Below are 19,947 nucleotides of genomic sequence, written 5' to 3'. Positions count from 1 at the left end.
TTTTATTCGGATTTGATGTCACAATTCTGAAAGTGCCATTTTTATAAAGTTGCCATTTTCTTGTCCTAACCATTTGGTGCCTGCTTCCTGTTTCGCTGGTCACATGACTACGTGCAGTTATCCTTTGTGTATTCCTCCCAGACAGCGCCAGGAAACCGCTTGGTCACAGAGCGCTTTACAAATACTTTCAGCTTCAGCTTCACCTTCAGACAGGATCACAATAGAGGTCTTGGGTGTTGGCAGGATGGGCCAGCGACAAGGGAGCACCCAGTATAAGTATAAACAATACCCTTTCAGGCATAGAGTGTCACATAAATTATGCAAAAAAAGGAAGCAAGAAACTCTTGGTACTTCCCAATTTATGATAGAGAGCAACTCCTGTATGGAGCACCCTACATCACCAGTGACACTGAGTCTGCTCACCTCAAATGACCCCTTTTCTAGCAAAGATTTCAGGCATGGGAATGGCACAGTGCCATCCACATCAAGCCAGAAAGTGATAAAGTATTTTTAAAATGTTTACAGCAAAGTCTTTAAGCACTGGATTAGCTAGTGCCACTCATGCCGAAAGCGTATTGTTTTGACATATATGGAGTGCTCCCTTGTGTCTAGACCAAGCTATTCTTCTCTGATGAGCTTATAACAAGAGATCAACATGTGTCAAAGAGTGGATTTTATTCATTCCAGGTTAGTTTGGATGGTATTTTACCAGTACAAAGCTGGAATACTGTGCCTGGAGCATTAAAAGACTTTTGTAATTTTCCAGCTTGGCATGGATGGCAGATGCTTCCATATCATTAGCTCTTGAATACCTATCCAAACACCAAGTTCTGACTTTTTGTCTGGACTTTGAATCATGAGTTTGCTATTGAAGGAGTGTCCATCTGGAAGAGGCGGGTAGTGGGAGTGCCGGCATTTATATTCATGGTATGGTCAAACTTTATTAACATGTGTGGCACCTGTAAATGAAATAAAACTATGTAGCCACTAGGATTGCTAGAAGTCTACAGAGAACTGTACTAAGCAAATTCATATGGCGAATTCATACACTGATGTAATCATGTTCAACATGTATTTACATTTGACATTGATTGTTTGCTTCCTATTGATTTCTAATACTGTAACATCCATCCATTATGATTCTCGAGTTAACTTAGCTTCGCATTAGGCTTTAACTGAAAATGTTTGCTCTAACTTTGCCATGATTCTGTTTTCCTTCCTCTGCAGGTGCATTATCGTGATTATCGTTAGCTAGTAAAGGCTTATTGTTGTATATTAGATATTGATAGTAAGGCCTGGGAGAATAATGTTGACAATGAATGTGGAGCAACGATGGTGAGCAAAGCCTCCTATTCATGGTGCACCAGGAGGATGCAACATGATGCAACATCCAAGGCCAACAGATGGGTGCCCTACTTGGTGCAGATAGGAACATAGGGAGTATGTTGACACCCCTCAAATGTGGTTATTGGATTGGCTCTCAGTGGTGGGAACGAGATATGGATGTGCTACCAACTGCTGACTGTATTTTTGACTGATGTTTTATAGTTAGTTAGCCAGACTTTAAAAGTGAACAGCTCTCTCTGCTGCACTTTCCCCGAGTGTAACGTTTTATGTTGAGCACACTTCCTATTTTTTCTTGTACATCTACTGAGGTTTGAGTCATGCTGATACCTTCTAGGTTTCCCCTTTAGAAGCACCTTTAGAGAGTCTTGGTTGCAATCTAATGCTTAGATTAGAAATGGAAGGTTTCTTTATGGAACACCTAATTGCAACAATGTGTGTCCTTTGCATTGTGGCTGTTACTATTTTGTATCTCGTATTATTACAACTTAATTTACTGGCCCATTTTTGTTTCCAGACTATATTGCTATACCTTTTAAAGTTATTCCTGCTTTGCATATAAAGTGGCCGAATTCATGTTGTAAAATACACATCAATGGTTAAATTAATTGATTCCTGGTCTTCATTGTGCAGTCACATTGGCTTCACAGAGGCAAAAATGATATTCAGATTCCGCTCCCCTACAACGCTTCAAGTTGACTAACAAAGGTCCATGGACCAATGGAGAAATATGTTTGATGATTTTACTAAGAGACCGGTTCAGATAGCTGCACTCCATAACTCCCATGGCACTAGCTCTTCACTTCCTGCCCTAAAGTAATCAGTTTAACCTCTGCACCACCACAGAGACAACTCATTTCATTATTCATCAGTACTTTCCAAAAATGTATTCATGTTAGCATTCTATCAACCAATTATTAGTATAGCCTGGAACCCTACTTCTGCTGCCCACTAGTATTTTTAATATGTATTTATTTATTATCATTTCATAAAGCACAAAAATGGCCCACGGTTGCTAAATCCTTTACAATTAAGACAGAGTGGTTTATGTAGGGTTTGATACAGCAGGAGAACTGCTGTAAATCAGTGCTTATCTTGTCCTGCTAAACCCATGGACTTTGACCTCATGTAGTGGTGGAAGACCTGCCAGGTTCCTGAGGTAGGAGGGAATCAGTAGGCTCCATAAACTGAAAGCTTTGACTGACAGCTCATCCACCACTAGGCTACCAGTGTATGAATGTCAAAAGACCAACCCTAATGAAGGGGGCCTTCCGAAATAGTTTTTTGGTTCTTGCATCCGCTAGGCAAGCCTGGCAGTGCTGGACAGAAAAAGACAGACATATTCCTAACACAGAGGGATGAAGATCTCTGCACATTAAGTGCACTTGCTTTTTAGACTCTCTTCAGTGGTTTGTTTCTGAAAAACACACAAAAACATGCTAAACTGCCCCATGACATGAGCACTGGGCCGCCACGCATTTCATTATACCCCCTAATAAATGTATTATTTAATAAATAGTTGGGTACAGGAGCTTTCAGTTGGGTAAGAGAAGGTGTCTGTCAGATTTCATTTGGCAGGGCTCCTCACTCCCCCCCCCCCCCCCCTCCTGTGCAACCTCTACCTCCTCCCACTGATTTGGGCCTTGAAAGAGAGGAAAGTCTGAACTTTCAACTATGCTGATGACTTCCAACTAATATTCTCCATCAACATCTCCCCCAACTTGGTCCGTGATTTTCAGTCCACCATGCTATTCAGTAGCAGGTGGATGAATAGCAATCACTTGAAACTCAATCCGTACAAAACCGAACTAGTCCTAACAGGGGTTATCCACAACCCCTGGGGCCCACACTATTGGTCAAAGGAACTGGGCCAATCCCCCTCCCCATCTGCCTTGGCCAAAAGCCTTGGGTAAATCATAAACCATGACCTCACCATGAAGTCCCAAATTGGGTCAGTGATATCTACCTGCATCTTACAGTTGAGAAAGATCAGAAGATTTTTCACCCAGGAAGCTTTGATCCCGGTGGTTCATTTTTTTTTTTTAACCAAATGTTATTGTCTTTTGTGTTCAATCTTAAGCATGTGCATTCATCATTACAACAAGCTTCTGTACATATATGCATTTATCGTAGTTTACTGTTGTTCCGTCTTCATATCAGTACCATTGATTTAGCATGTTTAAGTGCAAAGGATTACAGGCATTTCCCGATCACCCGAGCATCTCTTTTCTCCACATCGCGGGCATTCCGCATCCTCCCTTTGGAAGAACCAATTGATTCTGTCCGGTGTGATGTATGCCCGATGTAGTGTATAGAAGCTAATAATACTAAATCTCGCATTGCGAGAGACTTTAGTGGCCCTTTGTAGTATGTTGTCCCAGTCTTTGACCTCTAATGGTCTGCCTAGGTCAGTCTCCCATTTGGTCCGTAGTCCCTCCAGTGGTTGTGTAGAGTCTCGTCTGATTGCTCTGTGTAAGCATGTGACCGCTTTTATTACGGCCCTGCCAAGCTTATATATTCACAGGTAGAGTGAGTCGGCGGTTCCGTCGTCCCTACCCCCTAGTCTCTGCGCATTGCCCCGTGACTGCCCCATAAAGCAGGAAGTGCCCCTGCGGAATATCCCAGTCTGTGCGGAATACCTCGAAGGTGAGTAATTCCCCGTCTCTGTAGAGGTCTTCAATTTTGGTAACCATAGATTGTTCCCATTCCTCTATCTCCTTCATTGTCCCCCATGTGGGAGTGCCTCAAGCAGTGCAACCATCATCTCCGGCGAGTATGGGCATTTTGTCCTTGTTTTTTGCAGGCATCTGCACCAGCAGCACCATATCACCTTATGTTCATTAGTACGGATATACTGCAGTTTGATGGTGCCCATCAGGGTGCTCAGTACGTCTACGCTCTCCGGGGTAAAGGGTGGCCTCCTTAGTTCTGGGTTTAGGCTGCCGGCCACCCACTGTGTGAGCCGCTGCAGTTGCCCTGCCAGGTAGTATGCCTCCATCTCTGGGACTGCCAGACCCCCCTTGAGTTGCGCCCTCATCAGTGTGGATAGGGCCACCCTCTGTCTGCCGGCTCCCCATATAAAAGCGGTGATACTTGTGTCCTGCTCTCAGAACTAAGCTCCTGGTATCCACGCCGGCAGTGTGGTAAAGAAATATAGCTGCATCGGGAGAGCCACCATCCTCAGCAAGGAGATCCTCCCTGCCACAGACAAAGGCAGGCCCCCCAAAAGGCCATGCTTCCTCTTAGTGATCTTAAGGCTCCCCCCACATTCCCCTCCTGCAAGTCCGACATTATCGGAAGCATCGAGGCTCCCACTGCAGCTTGCCCAATTCTTCAGGGGGTGGAGTGTCCACCTTAACTGGGAACAGCCGAGATTTCTGCCAGTTCACGCGGATTCCCGACAGTGCTCCCATCATGCTCTTAGCCCCCTCAAGTCTTGGTCTGTATCTTTTAGTAATAGTAGATCATCAGCGTACAGCGCTATATAATGAGTTTGTCCACCCAGCTGTATCCCCTCATTTGTGTTCCTAGATCTCGCCTTGCACATCAGAGGCTCTACAGGCAGGGCGAATAAGAGGGGGGATGGGGGCACCCCTGACGTTTACCCCGCTCCACCCGGTACTGCGCTGAGATCATGCGGCCCGTGTGGACCCTAACTACCGGGTCCTCTTAGAGCAGCTTCACTCATCTGATGAATCCCAGTCTGATTCCCATTCGTGCCAGCACAGCGCACAGAAACTCCCACTTTAGGCTAACAAATGCTTTCTCTATGTCGATAGTGAAGACAGCTCCATCGGGTATTTCCTCTATGCTCAGTTCTAGGATGGCAAACAAGCGTCTTATATTTAGAGTCGTGTTCCTGCCTGGGATGAACCCCGCCTGGTCCAGATTGACCAGGGAGGTCATGTGTGGGAGGAGTCTGATTGCCAAAAGTTTGCTTAGAATTTTAATGTTTTAATGTATAGATTTGACAGGGACAGGGGTCCGTACACCGTGCACTCCAGAGGAGGTTTGTCCGGCTTGAGTAGCGGGATCACCACCACTTCCTGAGTAGTCTGCGGTAATACTCTGCTTTCCCCAGCCTCTGCATAGAATTCTACCAATCTGTGGGCTAACTCTTCCACGTTGGTAGCATAGAATTCCTGAAGAAGACCATTGGTGCCTGGGGTCTTACCTTGTGTAAGCGCCTTTATTGCTACCCTAATTTCGTGTTCAGAGATTTCTTCCCCTAGTTGCTCTGCATCTTCCTCCGAGAGCGTTTGCAAAGGGAGCCCCGTCAGGTACTCGGCTATCTCTCCCATCCCCCTGGGTCCAGAGCTCTGGTAGAGGCGCTCATAGTAGTCTCGGAATCGGTTATTTATGTCTGTCTGGCTGTGTAATGTGTTCCCTGCCTGGTCCATGATTTCTAGTGTGTTGTTTCCCCGTCGGGTCGGGTTGGCAAGCCATGCCAAGAGTCGGCCTGCTTTATCTCCCTTTGCATGGGTGCAATCAGTGTAGGCCTTAAAGTCAAAGCACCACAGTCACTCCTCCTGCATGGCTACCTCTTCTTTAGTGTCTAAGAGGTCTTGTTGTAGCTTCAGGTGTTTTCGGGTTGCCTCAACTCTATATCCCTAAGTCCTCGGTGCGCTCTCTCCAGGTCTGTGGCCAATGTCATTTGTACCCCAATAGATGCCGCCATGCACCGCCCTCTAATGACTGCCTTAAAGGCTTCCCACTCCTTTCCCCTGGAATCAGTGGAAAAAGCATTATCAGTAAAGTATGTTGTGATGTGACCCCTAATCTCCTGCAAGAACACCTGGTCCTCTAACGCTTCCGGTTTGAGGCGCCAGGCAGGAATAGGCTGTGGTTGTACCCCCCACAGTAGTCTGACCAACAGCGGGTTGTGATCCGAAATAGTTCTGATTAGATATTCCGCCCCCTGGAGCAGTGTATGGATACCGGGTGAGCAAATGAATGTGTCCAGCTGGACGTGGAGGTCATGGACGTGTGAGAGGTGAGAGTATTCTCTGTCAAGTGGATGCGTGCGTCGCCACACGTCTATAATTCCCCATCGGGTCTGCCATTCCCTAAAAGCTCTGGCTCTGTTATGAATTGGGGATTCTCGGAGCGGAGGGTGCGATCGGTCTAGGTAGGGGTCCGTTGTACAATTGAAGTCGCCTCCCATGATGATCGGTCCGGTCATGTAGGGCGCCAGTATGCCAGACATCTGCTCCAGGAAATTCGGGCCATATATGTTGATTAATGTAATGTCTTATCCATCCAGTCTCCCCAAGACAATCACGTAGTGACCGTTTGGGTCCCCTTTGTGGTCAACATGTTGGAAGGGGACCCCTGTCCACATCCAAATGAGCACCCCCTTTGCAAATGCCGAGTACGACGTGTAATATGCTTGCCCTCTCCACCTGCGGTGTAGTGAAGCGCCCTTGGAGGCCAGTATGTGGGTCTCCTGGAGCATGGCCATATATCCCCGCCGATTTGTGTGAAAATATTTTGTATCTCTTGTGCATGGAGTGCATACCCCTTACATTCCAGGATATGATGTTATATGTTGCCTGTTTCATCATTATTAGTTACTGTTCTCCCCCACCCCTGCTCACCATGGGCCTGACCCCCAATGAGCGTTCCAGGGCCCTGCCATGTTTGCAGTCCTATCTCTTGCCCTTCTGTTGTCGACAGCAGCGCCCCCTTTTCCAACAAAGAAGTGTTTTAACATCCCAACTCCCCCTCTCCAGGATAAGTGAGAAAGTGTCCCCCAGCCAAACAATGCACTTGAGTGCCAATGCAACTATTGTCCTGAGTTTGGGTAGAGGCTAGGCCAGTGTTCAATTGGAAGGAGATCCTTGTCCCCCTCCCCCCCTGATCCCCCTCACCCAGTGTTTGTTGCATTTCACTAGTAGTCCCACTGTCTGGGGCCCTCTGTGCCTCACATTAAAACAGTGTCTGTGTGCCATTGCCCCCCCCTCCATCAATATACTGTTGCTACTTGAGTACCCTGGTGGAGGTTCACCAATAACTCCCATGTCTAGGGCCCCCGTACCATCAAGTTACTGCATGTTCAGTGCGCAATGGGCACCCCTTCTTCAATATTCTAATAATACTTTCGTGCCCTGGTAACCTTCAAATGATATCATCTGCCAGTCATTTCAGGGACGGTCTGGCTGGACTCCCCCACCGTGCTAGTGCTGGTGTCCAAGTCCTAATCCTGCGGGTCCTCCCCAGACAAAGAGGAGATGTCCCGCGTCACTTGTGTGCTGAGTGAGGCCACTGCTGCCACTGCTCTCTCTCTGTCCCCTCTTCTCCTGGAGTTCCCTCTGTTGTCCACAGGCGTGCTGAGGCTCGTCCAGTTTGTTCTCGTCTCACCTCCTTCCGCTCCTCTGTTGTCTGCACTTCGACCCAGTTCCACACGTCCTGTGGCGTAGCAAAGAATTTGGTTCCCCCCTCCGAGACCAATCAAAGCTTGGCCGGGAACACCATTGAGTACTGGACTCCCATCTGCCGGAGTTTCCATTTAACTGCAGTGTAGGATGCTCTTGACTTCTGCACGTCTCTAGGGAAGTCTGGGAAAATTCTCACAGTGCTGTTCGCAATTTGAAGACGTCCTTTAAGCTGAGCTCAGCTCAGGACATGATCTCTATCCTTGTAGAATAGGATCCGGGCCACTACTGGTCTAAGGGGCCTTCCTGGCTGGAGCGCTCTAGCCGGGACTCTGTTCGCACGCTCCAGGGAAAAGTAGGGGAGAGGTCTTCTTCCGCCACCTTAGTTCGGATCCAGTGTTCCAAGTATGTGACCATATTATTCCCTTAGATTTTCTCTGGCAGGCCTATAATTTGCAGGTTGTTGCATCGTGCTCTATTTTCTGCATCTTCCGCTCTGAGTTTTAGGACCTGTACTCGTTTTTCTATCTCAGTGAGCCTCTGAGCAGATGTGTGCGCCTGAGGCGTCAGGTTGCGGAGCTCCCCCCCCTTTGCTGTAACTCATTCCGCCAATTTCTTATGGTCCGTTCTCAGCAAGCCTATGTCCTCTCTAAGCGTGTCAATTTTGGTTTCCACTGCAGCTCACGACATCTCAATGGCCTGTAGGGTATCGTGGAGGGACGGTCCGCTGGCGTCTCTTTTTGATCCGTGCGAGTGCCTGTTCTGGGGCGAGTGTGCCCCGAGTCCTCCCCTGCCGGTTCCTGTTGGTGCTCCATGTCTCGCCTTTTCGTTACTTTCCCCATAACGGCAGCCATGGGGTTCTCTTCTTCCTGGCGTCGCCTGGTAGCCTGCGGCTGCATTTCCCTGCCCTGGCTCCAGTGTTGAGTAGGGCCTGTAGCTGCCTCTGACCGGGGCTTATCCAGTGTTGAGTCCTTCTTCAGCGCCTGCCTTTCAGCCGCTACAGACAGCTTCCTGCGTGCTTCCCTAGTGTCGCTGTGCTAATGGTGCCTGCTGTGTCCCTCTCCACTAGAGCTCAGGAGGCCTCAATTACCATCTCTTCTGGCCAGTCACTGCACCTGTTTGGTAGGGCTCTTGTTCTGTGGCCATCCTCTCCGGGTCCAGCCCTCTGTGACCCCTCTTGCTTCGTGGGCCTCCCTTTCGGTGATGCGTGGCCTCTTCTGGCGCTCAGCTCAGTGTGCAGTGTCCGGGTGCCCGCGAGTGTAACCTCGTTCCTCAGTGGCAGTGGGCACTCTTCGCTACCTTCGCCCTGCCCCCCAATGCTAGCTGCTCGCTTCCAGTGGGTCCCTTTGATTATGGCAGACACTCCAAAGCGACTAAACTAACCCAGAGCAACCAAAGCTCCATTCAGGACCTTATGAACTTCCTTCACCTAGCCGAGCTCTCCCTTGCTAACCTCAAGTCGCCCCATTCCCCCCCCACTGATCACCGAGCCTCCCAAGCGCCCACTCCCGCTACCTCTGAGACATCTCCGCCCGCGCAAACATCCCGGCCAACTCTCAGAGGAGGAATCCTGTGCTCTCGCACTCTCCTACACCTCTACCACCGCCACTTCTAACCCTCCTGACCTTACGGAAAACGAAATCCTAGCCATCCTCCAAGACCACAACTCTGCCCAAGCCATCCCTTGTCTGCAAAGCACGAGTCCGGGTCACCCCATCAGCACGGTCACCATCAACCCCAACAGGCCACCTACCCTCCAAGACAGAAGTGTGATGGAAAGTAATCTCGCGCCGGTAGTCCTGACCGTCCAGACCCCGGTCCAGTCCCCTGACCCCCCCTTATATGGTCTCTTAATCAATTGCTGTTCAGCAGTCAAGCATGCCGCTGATATTGCTGACCTCATCCTGAACAAAAACTTAGACCTAGCTATACTAACAGAATCTTGGCTCAATGAATACTCCTCCCCTTGCCTGGACTTATTAGTCCCCCCCCCCAACTACAATATCTCTAGACTAGACAGACACTCCCACAGGAAAGGTGGAGGCATTGCCTGCATCTATCGATCCTCCCTCCTTGTCACTGAACTCTTGGCGGACACCACTGACTCCTACGAATACCTCGCACTCTCCATCTGCAGCAGCTCACTACATCTCTGCAACTTACGCATCTTCTACCACCCTCCAGGCTCCAACGACTCTTTTACTGATCACCTCTTGGAAATCATCACAACTAAGATTTCCTCCAATGCTAAAGAGATTTTCCTGGGTGATTTTAACCTGCACTGGAACGACTCTGAAGATTCCCACGTCAACGCTATCAAAGTCCTACTAACTGACCAAGCCCTAACCCAAGCCTGCCTGTTCTCAGCCAACTCACTCAAAAGGGGCCATCCTTGACTGAATAATTTCTAAGGAATCATCAGTCTAGCTCATCTCCATAGACCCATGTGACTGGTCTGATCACCATTCCATCTCCTTCATTTTGCCTGGGACCCGCAAGTCAAAGACATTGCAACCGGTGATCCCCAAACGATGGACCAGAGACACTAAAACCCTTGACCATGTGGAACTGGAGGCTCGCTGCAAATTTGACCGGTAACTTTGACTTGTAATTTGCACATAACTGCGGTCAGAGACCTAAATGAGCCTTACTCATCAACTATCTCAATCATTCTGGACGACCTTGCCCCTCTAAAGCTAAAAAGAACACAAGTCAATGACAGGAATCCCTGGTTCACCAGTTCCCTCAACATGGAGAGGAGGTCCCTACGGCAATGTGAAAGAAACTGGAGACAACACCCCTCTGCGACGCATCTTAAACTTCTCCGCCAGGCGAGAAACTCCTACAACAAGCACATCCTCAATTTAAAAAAAAGAATATTTCAGATCTGAACTGGGCAACGCCAAGAATAGACCCAGTAAACTTTTTGAACTGGTCAAACACCAATCCAACAAACTGGCTAAAACACAAAAAGAATCCCCCAAATCTCTAATTTCGTCAGAGGAATTCTCTTCTTTCTTCACAGATAAAATAACAGCTTTAGGAACTGAACTCAGTACCACTTCCTACTCACAACCCCCTCCTGACCTGTCCCCTTTCCCCGCACCACCCCCTATGGCCTAAAAACCAAGCCTGTTGGTCTGACTTTGAATATTATGACAAAAACTCCATCTCCAAAATCCTCTCTACCCTAAAACCTAACAATCACTTTAATGACCCCCTACCTTCCAACTGCCTCACTTCTGCCTCCCAATTCATTGTTCCTTGCTGGACTAAAATAATAATCGCCTCTCTCTAACAGGGATCAATTCCGGACCCCTTGAAAGCTGGCTAAGTCCTTCCCATCTAAAAAAAAAACCAGCACTGGATCCATCCTCCCCCGACGATTTCAGACCCATCTCTAATATCCCGCTTTTAGCCAAAGTACTTGAGAAATGTGTACAGCAACAACTAAGTCAGCACATCAGTAACTTCCACCTACTTGATGACTTCCAATCTGGGTTTAGACTGGGGCATAGCACTGAAACCACTATGCTCCACATTGTGGATTATGCCCTCCAAGCCCTAGACCAAGGCAAAACCTGCCTGTTAATCCAGAAACCAGTCCCCGGTAGCTTGTCTCCTTTCTGGTGAAGAATTGGCTTGGTAGTTTAGTCTGCCCTGTTCCCATGATGCACTGGGCCAGGGACAGACTGATTTGCATATAGCCAGGTTCTGAGCTGGGATGGTGCAGTGAGATAAATAACGGTGATGGATCAAGCCCTGATCTTTGGACTGGGTAAGAGTGGTCTGCTTAATTCAGACACTCTGTTCATCACCACCCCCTTTTCTGAATCGTTTTTGGCCACTATAGGTGTGGCAGGGTATACTCAGACATGAGTCCCTTTCTCACTGCACCATCAGGATTCAAGCAAGCCGGGCCGAAGACGTCTGAAATGCCAGAAACCGGTCCCCGGTAGCTTGTCTCCTTTCTGGTGAAGAATTGGCTTGGTAGTTTAGTCTGCCCTGTTCCCATGATGCACTGGGCCAGGGACAGACTGATTTGCATATAGCCAGGTTCTGAGCTGGGATGGTGCAGTGAGATAAATAACGATGATGGATCAAGCCCTGATCTTTGGACTGGGTAAGAGTGGTGTGCTTAATTCAGACACTCTGTTCATCACAACCCCCTTTTCTGAATCGTTTTTGGCCACTATAGGTGTGGCAGGGTATACTCAGACATGAGTCCCTTTCTCACTGCACCATCAGGATTCAAGCAAGCCGGGCCGAAGACGGCTGAAATGCCAGAAACCGGTCCCCGGTAGCTTGTCTCCTTTCTGGTGAAGAATTGGCTTGGTAGTTTAGTCTGCCCTGTTCCCATGATGCACTGGGCCAGGGACAGACTGATTTGCATATAGCCAGGCTTGAGCTGGGATGGTGCAGTGAGATAAATAACGGTGATGGATCAAGCCCTGATCTTTGGGCTGGGTAAGAGTGGTCTGCTTAATTCAGACACTCTGTTCATCACCACCCCCTTTTCTGAATCGTTTTTGGCCATTATAGGTGTGGCAGGGTATACTCAGACATGAGTCCCTTTCTCACTGCACCATCAGGATTCAAGCAAGCCGGGCCGAAGACGGCTGAAATGCCAGAAACCGGTCCCCGGTAGCTTGTCTCCTTTCTGGTGAAGAATTGGCTTGGTAGTTTAGTCTGCCCTGTTCCCATGATGCACTGGGCCAGGGACAGACTGATTTGCATATAGCCAGGTTCTGAGCTGGGATGGTGCAGTGAGATAAATAACGGTGATGGATCAAGCCCTGATCTTTGGACTGGGTAAGAGTGGTCTGCTTAATTCAGACACTCTGTTCATCACCACCCCCTTTTCTGAATCGTTTTTGGCCACTATAGGTGTGGCAGGGTATACTCAGACATGAGTCCCTTTCTCACTGCACCATCAGGATTCAAGCAAGCCGGGCCGAAGACGGCTGAAATGCCAGAAACCGGTCCCCGGTAGCTTGTCTCCTTTCTGGTGAAGAATTGGCTTGGTAGTTTAGTCTGCCCTGTTCCCATGATGCACTGGGCCAGGGACAGACTGATTTGCATATAGCCAGGTTCTGAGCTGGGATGGTGCAGTGAGATAAATAACGATGATGGATCAAGCCCTGATCTTTGGACTGGGTAAGAGTGGTCTGCTTAATTCAGACACTCTGTTCATCACCACCCCCTTTTCTGAATCGTTTTTGGCCACTATAGGTGTGGCAGGGTATACTCAGACATGAGTCCCTTTCTCACTGCACCATCAGGATTCAAGCAAGCCGGGCCGAAGACGGCTGAAATGCCAGAAACCGGTCCCCGGTAGCTTGTCTCCTTTCTGGTGAAGAATTGGCTTGGTAGTTTAGTCTGCCCTGTTCCCATGATGCACTGGGCCAGGGACAGACTGATTTGCATATAGCCAGGCTTGAGCTGGGATGGTGCAGTGAGATAAATAACGGTGATGGATCAAGCCCTGATCTTTGGGCTGGGTAAGAGTGGTCTGCTTAATTCAGACACTCTGTTCATCACCACCCCCTTTTCTGAATCGTTTTTGGCCATTATAGGTGTGGCAGGGTATACTCAGACATGAGTCCCTTTCTCACTGCACCATCAGGATTCAAGCAAGCCGGGCCGAAGACGGCTGAAATGCCAGAAACCGGTCCCCGGTAGCTTGTCTCCTTTCTGGTGAAGAATTGGCTTGGTAGTTTAGTCTGCCCTGTTCCCATGATGCACTGGGCCAGGGACAGACTGATTTGCATATAGCCAGGTTCTGAGCTGGGATGGTGCAGTGAGATAAATAACGGTGATGGATCAAGCCCTGATCTTTGGACTGGGTAAGAGTGGTCTGCTTAATTCAGACACTCTGTTCATCACCACCCGCTTTTCTGAATCGTTTTTGGCCACTATAGGTGTGGCAGGGTATACTCAGACATGAGTCCCTTTCTCACTGCACCATCAGGATTCAAGCAAGCCGGGCCAAAGACGGCTGAAATGCCAGAAACCGGTCCCCGGTAGCTTGTCTCCTTTCTGGTGAAGAATTGGCTTGGTAGTTTAGTCTGCCCGGTTCCCATGATGCACTGGGCCAGGGACAGACTGATTTGCATATAGCCAGGTTCTGAGCTGGGATGGTGCAGTGAGATAAATAACGGTGATGGATCAATCCCTCATCTTTGGACTGGGTAAGAGTGGTCTGCTTAATTCAGACACTCTGTTCATCACCACCCCTTTTTCTGAATTGTTAATCCTCTTAGACCTATCCTCCGCCTTCAACGCGGTCAATCATGATAAACTTCTTGAACGCCTCAATCTCAGGATGGGTCTGGATGGTGTGGTCCTAGAATGGTTCAGGTCCTTCCTCCATAATCGATCACAGAGATTCCTCATTAACGGCAACCTATCCTCCCTGTCCGGTCACGGTTGGAGTCCCTCAAGGCTCAACCCTGTCACCCACCCTCTTTAATCTTTACTTAGAGCCACTCACTGAAGTTCTTCGTACCGCCAACATTTCCTACCACATGTACGCGGACGATACCCAAATATACATCAAGATCTCTTCATTGGAGGAGATCCTCTCCCTGAACGAGACCTTGAAACTGACTGTCCAGTGGCTAGCCGCTAACCAACTAAAACTCAACGCAAAGCAAAATGAATTTCTCCTAATCTCCCCTTCTAAAGCCAACCCTGAGATTCAGACGTGGATCTAGGCCATCACAGCTCTAAACTGCCCGCCGACCGTTGTGGACAAATCTCTGGGCATAATCCTAGACTGTAATTTGAACATGCGGAACCACATCAACCCAATGGCTAAAGCAGCTAGATTCCACTTGAGCTATCTTTGGAAGCTGAAACCTTTCATTGAGGCTGCTGACTTAAAAATGGCAGTGCAAGCACTAGTCATCTCCAGACTGGAATATGGTTGCTCCACCCTCACTGGTCTACCCAATATCTCCCTTGCACCCTTAAAAGCTTGCCTCAACACGGCCGCCAGACTACTCACCGGCACCAAGAAATTCAACTGCATCTTTTCACATTTGAAAGCACTGAACTGGCTCCCCCTAGAGGCCAGAATTCAGCTGAAACTAGCATGCATCACACACAAGGCTCTTTACTCAAACTCCCCTGCTTATCTGGAACAGAAACTAGTGATATCTGGAGGAAGCAGGAACTCCCGGTCCGCCAAAAACCTCTTACTCCAACCCACCTTCTTCCAGAAAAATAACCTATAATAGGGCATTCACCGGGGCAGCTCCTAGAATCTGGAACTCCTTCCCACCTAACATTAGAAGAATCCCCTCTCTCGCACTTTTCAAGAAGGAGGCCAAAGCCTTCCTCATGGGTAACTTCTTCGTCTAAATGCCTGACCACAAGTCTGATGTTTCTCAGACTAGTGCTTCTCCATCAAACCACCAACTCTCCCCGCAGAGAATTTTCGGGTCCCTTATTTTTACTTTTATTGTTTTACTATTTTATTCCTATTATTTGCCGACTTTAAATATGATTGCAATCGTAGTGTGTATCACCAGTATCCCCATGTTCCCTACACCCCGGCCCATCGCCATCCCCCTGTACAGTTTTGTATGTATATTACTGCACCTTAACGTTGTTTGTACTCCTCTGTATATCTTGTAAAGAGCTATGATAACCTCACGGGTCAAGTTCGCACTCTATAAAACACTAAAATTAAATAAAATAACTGAAAAATACCTCTGGCCCTCCGATAAAGTCAAGGCTGTGCCCCTATCAGGTGCGCTCCCCTCAGGGCCGTTGTCTGCAGCTCCTCTGAATCAGCGCAGTGTTTCTGAGGGCGCTAATCAGCCCACTACCTACACTCCCTCTCTGCTGCCACTACCTTGCTGGGAACCGGGCCTTGAGTGCACTGTGGTCCGATCCCGCGTAGGGTGCCTCCATGCAGCGCAACCCCAAATGCGGCCTCCTGGACCCTTAAGCCTGTGTCAGCCCAAGCCCAAATTGCTCTCAAGGTTTATTCCTGGCCCACTTAGGAGAGTAAAATTCTCCCTAGTCTATTGTGCAACCCAGCACCAAAGGCCAATTCATGTAGCTCCTGAGGATCAGCTCAGCAATGCCAGGTGCGCAGTCCAGTCCACAATCACCGCTCCCGCTCCTCTACCCTGCACTGCCTATTCACTGAGAATAGGGCAGTGCGCGCTCTGTGTCCAGGGCCCGTTCAGTGAGTCTCGTGCTGCAGGTTCTCGAGTGGGCCTCCCATGTCTGTCCGGCATGTTTCAAATCAGTGCCCGTGCTCCAGCTGTCCGAGATCTTGGCCTTCGGCTCGCTGAATGTGTATGGCCCCAACAGCGGCTGGCGGGAGGATCCGCCTTGCCTCCACAGCTGTTCGAGCGCCCCAAACACTCGTACCTTCTGCTCCTCAAATTCAGCTCTGCGGCAGCCTTCCATCTCGCTGCGATCTCAGCTGCAGATGGCCCCGCTTGCCAAATCCTTCCGCTCCGCCTGGCTACTCCCAGCAATCGTGCGGTTTCTCTCCCAGGCCCAGAGTTCAGCCCAGGTCAGTTCTTCTCCATCCCCACACTCACTTTGGGGTCCACTGTATGCGCAGGCGGGCGCTCACCCCGGGCACAGTGCCAGGCCGCCCCCTCAGCTCCGCAGCCTGCCCTGGCGGAGCTCCGTCTGCCCTTCTTCCCCCTCTATGTACTGGGCTGTGTGGCTTTTTGCGGGGGATTGGCGCTCCGCCGGCTGTGCACTCTCAGCGGGTACCCATGGTGCTTTCCCCCAGTCGGCGGCCTCCGCGGTACACTCCGGCCTCTTCAATCAGGACGTGGCTGCCATTTTGATCAGCCTAGCGGACTACAGTCAAATTCTTGTACTGTGCGTTTTCACGGCCTGTGCCCCGGCTTCGCTTGACCCCCAGTGTTTCTGGCTTTGGGGGGATCTGTGTCTGGGGACCCCCTATATCAGGTGGGATGGCACTGGAAGGGGAATCACCGGCGGGAGCTTGGATTCAGGTTCCAGTGTCCAGCGGCATCTGGCCACGCCCTCAATCCAGGTGGTTCTTGCCTTGGTTATGTCCCATGTTGACTATGCTAACTTCTTATACTTTGGAATCCCACTATACCTAACCAAACGTCTGCAACTGGTGCAGAACCAAGCAGCAAGACTGATTTTTCAGCAACCTAGGCACTATCATGTTACCCCCCTCATGAGGAAGCTGCACTGGCTCCCTATTGAACAGTGATTCGCCTTCAAGGTATGCTGTCTCATCTTCAAATCTCTGAATGGAAGGAGCCCTAAATTTGTGGATAGCCTTATTCAGAGGCACTTACCCATGCACAACTTGGGCTCGGCCCACAAGCACCTTCTGTCAATCCCCTCCTTCCAACTAAAGCGCCTGGGTGGTGCTAGGTTTGCCGTTCTAGCTCCAAGACCTTGGAACTCTCTCCCATCCGAAATCCGATCCTGCTCCGACCTCCTCAGCTTTAGGAGGCTCCTCAAGACCTGGCTGTTTAGACAAGCTTATAAGTAACTCCCTAGAGCTCCGGTAACTCTTAGAGTAGCGCCATGAAACCAATCCAGTGTGTGTGCGCTTTCCACAATTTTTTAACATAACATTTTTAAATACTCACTCAAAATAAAACACAAACACTCTTGTCTGTTTTTCGAAGGTCTTAACACATGGTTATTGTTAAGAACACCCCACAATCCACACTCATTTTCCTTTCCACTGTCCCACCCCCCAGCTATACTGACCAAGCTGCGCTCCTGAATGTCTGTTCCAAGGAACAAGAGATTAACCTGAATATGTGGAGGGGGAATCCAGAGCATTTCCATTCGGTGCACCTGATTCTCATGGATATTTATGCTTTTTAAATTTTTTTTTTTAATTGGTTACTCAATGAATTCCATTTCACAGTCCTTATTCTTGCGATAAAGCATACACTGAAAAACGGGACGATTTCCCAAATGGGTATGTATAAGCATTCCCCAACACCCCCTGACCCTCTAGCTGCTCATGTGATGTTGCAGTTAAACACTCTACATCTTTCAATAGAAAGCATGTGGCCTGTGTTGCAGAACTCTTCCTTGCTGCACAGATGTGTTACTGAGTTAATTACCCCGTGTCCGTAGTCTCAGTGCCTCGATGGGGTATAAATCCCCAGGGGGTTTGCGCTGTTTACAATAACCCCTTGCCCAAGTCCACTAGTAAGCTTTTTGTTCATTTTCGTGGTATATTTCATGAATGTGGCCCCCTGGCACTACACCCTCATTCCACAGGTCTAATAGCATCTGCCTCCACGCTGCCAAGTCATCTTTCATCCTGTCTCACATGTTTGATCCTAACCTCTTCAGCCACCGCCCACTCACACACATCCCGCAGCCACTCTGCATAGCTGGGTGGGTGAGCGTTCATCCATTTAATGGCGATCCGCCTTTTTGCCACCTCCAGCCCTAGCATCAGAAATTTGCGGCTATGTTTTTAGGTTTCGCCTGGCGTCCACTGCGCAGCAGCGTTCGCGCAGGCGAAATCTTTTGAGAGCAGTATGTGGCTTTGTCCCGCCTCTCTCTTCCATTGGCTAGCTCCATAAATGGAGGCTAGCTATTGGAAGAGAGAGGCGTCCGTCATTGTCCGAGGCGATTTGTGGGCGTTCCGTACATTTTTTCCCTCTCTGCCCCTTTTAAAACGTCATGCGGCGACGTTTACTTTTTTTTTTTTGCAGCCATTTATTTAGTCATTTACCCCGACCGCCGCAGGAAGAAGTCGTCCTCTGGTGAGTGTTTGCTGCTGTCCTGCCCCTCCCCCCCTCCTGTTCGTGCTTGCTGTCCTGCCTTCCCCCGCCCCCCTCCCGCTGTTCGTGTCTCTGTTCCCACCCCCCCCTCCATTGCTTTTTTAATGTTCCTTTGGGTAATGTCCGCGCTATATAAAAATGCCCTAAATAAAAATAAATAAATACGGCTGTGCTGGTCCTTTCGGATCTCCGACCCTGCTGCGGTTCTCAATGCCATAAAGGGTGTGCGCTTACCTCCCCTGCATGTGCTGTCTCCGGCTAGCGGGACAGAAGGGATCAATTGCTTTTATCTTGCCTTGCTTGCTTATGCCTACGACCAATAAATCAGACGGTGATCCCACACGCACAACTCCCACGTGCCCACTCTGTATTCGTTTCTCGTGAGTCTTTCCTACATTGACCTTTGCACTTTCGTGTGCATCACAAGGCTTCCATCTCATTGGATACATTGTTTGTCAGCACATCTCTGTCCCGCCCTCACTTATGTTCATTCGAACAAATTCTAATGACTGGCTACCTCGGTCCATGATGTATAATGGCTGCTTATGGCTGAAACAAATTCTGGTAGTTTGTCATGAAAATGTATTAACGCTAGAGTGTGTTTTAACGTATCTTAGTGTAGGAAACTATAACCAATGGTGTATTGCCTTACACTGTAACTACGATATATTTCATGAACAGCAATTCCAATATGGCTCTTATTTTTATTTTATTGCCGTCGCGGCCCGTTGGTAAGTCCGTTGTCTATTTCAACCCGGAAGAGCTGTCTGTAGTTCCTGTGAATGCCTGACGACTACGGTGACCTCATACATGGCAATGGGTTTCCTTGAGGGTCGAAGTGCAGCTTGATGGGGATGCATAGTTTAAAGGCAATCTTGAAGGCAGGTTGGGTAAGACTATGTTTCGACTGCCCCTTTCTTCCTAACTTGGCAAGTAATTAAGTAATCGCCTCGACACCGCTATCCTGGCATGCATCATTATTAAACTTGTGTCTGTGTATTGTCTATGTTACTTAGTCTCTTTCCATCTTCTTTAATAAGCAAGTATAAAGTATGTTTTATGTACTTTTTAAGCTATCTCTGTGTTGCTTTTTTCTTACGATGTGTTTATCACGAAATAATCTCGTTGATCGCACAGTAGCTACTTAGCAATATGCTTCTTATGTATGCATTTGTTTCATGTTCGCATATTGCAGTAATAATATTGTGCATTTATAAGCATTACTTTATTTTTAATATTGCGTGTTCTTTCCGTTGTATGTTTTAAATGCATGTAATTCTGATAGCTTGGGTTTAATTTGTTCACTATAATGTTGGTTGTGGAGTCTCGTGCAAAAAAACCAGCTTCTTTTAAGTTTCAACTTAATGTTAATGTCTCCACGTTCTTTGCTTTCTGTTTCCTTTCAACTCATTGTTGCATACAAGGAATAAATGGAACACGCAGGGAAACATTGGTAA

At 48.6% G+C, this 19,947-nt stretch overlaps 1 protein-coding gene across 1 annotated transcript in view; it reads right to left on the bottom strand.

Moving 5' to 3' along the window:
* Positions 1-19,947, bottom strand: part of FAM151A (family with sequence similarity 151 member A) — a 91,688-nt gene that overhangs the window by 10,117 nt on the left and 61,624 nt on the right. The window lies entirely within an intron of this gene.

The sequence above is a fragment of the Lissotriton vulgaris genome, chromosome 1_1 (assembly GCF_964263255.1).
Source record: "Lissotriton vulgaris chromosome 1_1, aLisVul1.2, whole genome shotgun sequence".
NCBI lineage: Eukaryota > Metazoa > Chordata > Amphibia > Caudata > Salamandridae > Lissotriton > Lissotriton vulgaris.
Note: the sequence above shows the minus strand (reverse complement) of the source record. Positions and strands in the feature narration are given on the sequence as shown.